General features: G+C 55.1%; 1 protein-coding gene across 2 annotated transcripts in view; it reads right to left on the reverse strand.

Moving 5' to 3' along the window:
• The window catches only part of LOC101664645 (zinc finger protein 2), a 15,152-nt gene extending 14,663 nt beyond the window's left edge, over positions 1-489 (reverse strand). For both annotated transcript variants that reach the window (XM_045283874.1, XM_045283873.1), the window contains exon 1: positions 337-489. The gene's annotated coding sequence lies outside the window, so the exon portion shown is untranslated. The remainder of the gene's footprint in view (positions 1-336) is intronic.
• Between the last annotated feature and the right edge of the window lie 931 nt (positions 490-1,420).

Raw genomic sequence — 1,420 nt, forward strand, 5'->3', positions numbered from 1 at the left:
GATCTGTCAAATAGTGGGGGGCGGGAGGGGCACGTTGTAAGCAGCGGTTCTCAGCCTGTGGGTGGCGACCCCTTTGGGGGTCAAACGACCCTTTCACAGGGGTCGCTTAAGACCGTATTTCCGATGGACTTAGGAACAAGACACAGCTCCTCCATCCGTCTCCAGACGGGCCCGCCCACATGCAGATACGCCCACCTACGGGGTCACCACCACAGGAGGATCTGTATGAAAGGGTCGCGGCATCAGGAGGGTTGAGGACCACGGTCAGTCGCTCGACACAGTGCCCACACCCCGCGGACACGCGCACACACGCGGGCTAGAAGCTTCCGTTCCCACCTCTTGGAGCCGGACGTCGTTACACACTCCGCAGACCGATCCCGTCCGCGTCACTACGTTCTCCTTCCCCAAGTTGTGTGTGCCCTCCTCTCGGCCTCGCCGCTCACGCCGTGCCTCCGGCCCCACACTCGCAGGCCTCACCTCGAGCGCAGTGTGCTCGGGTCGCCGCTACAAGTCAGGAGAGCAGTGCGCCTGCGCACAGGGTCGGCCCGCTGCAAACCCAATCACTGCGCGACGTTCAGAGACTCCACTTCCCAGAAATCCCGGCGGTCGGCGCGCTTGATTATGACGCGTGGGAACCTGCGCCAGCGTCTGTTCCTGAAAGGGGAGCGAGTGCTGCCGAACCGCGTTCCTCTGGGCAACGCGTCGCTTTCGCAAACGGGTCGTCTCCGCGGGGACCGAGAACTGCCGTGGGTGCCTGGGCTTATGACCAACCTGGAGGCATTTTCTACGTATACTGTCACTTCCCTACCGGCCTGTGAGGGTTTCGTTTCTGACCGTGTTCTCCCCTGTGCTTCAACTTCTCCACTTTCGGGAAATTGGTTCTGAAACGTGGACTGGAGAGGCTCCGAATTTGATTCTGTGGCCCAACGTAGGAGCAGTGTACACTAATTTGCCTCCGAAAAGAGTCCAGGATACCAGTGTTCATCCCAACAATTTGAGCACTCAACAAGCTACTTTCCTAATCATCAGAAGACTTTTAGATCAGAAATGTTGATGCCTGGGACCAATTCTGAGGAGCGAGAGTTTGAAAAAATCCTCAGGTGATACGAATGCGCTGCCAAAGCTAGAAGCCCTGTGCTACAACTTTAGGGAAGAATGCATATTGCACACACAACAAAACTCAGCTTAAGGCATAAGTATGCACTTTCCTTCAAAAGCCGTCCATTCTTGCCATTGACAGGGCAGAGTTACATATATGAATAAGGTGCGGTTACTGCTCCAAACCAACTCATGTTGTTAGATGCTATCACTTGGTTCAAATGTATAGCAGCCCCATGTGCAAAAGAGCAAAACATTGCCTCCTGCATCCTCATGTCATGAGGATTATGTTTGAGCCATTGTCACCTTGAGATGCTTTTCC

This window comes from Echinops telfairi, unplaced genomic scaffold, assembly GCF_000313985.2.
Source record: "Echinops telfairi isolate 266 unplaced genomic scaffold, ASM31398v2 ScPeMD7_7467;HRSCAF=8505_1, whole genome shotgun sequence".
Taxonomy (NCBI): domain Eukaryota; kingdom Metazoa; phylum Chordata; class Mammalia; order Afrosoricida; family Tenrecidae; genus Echinops; species Echinops telfairi.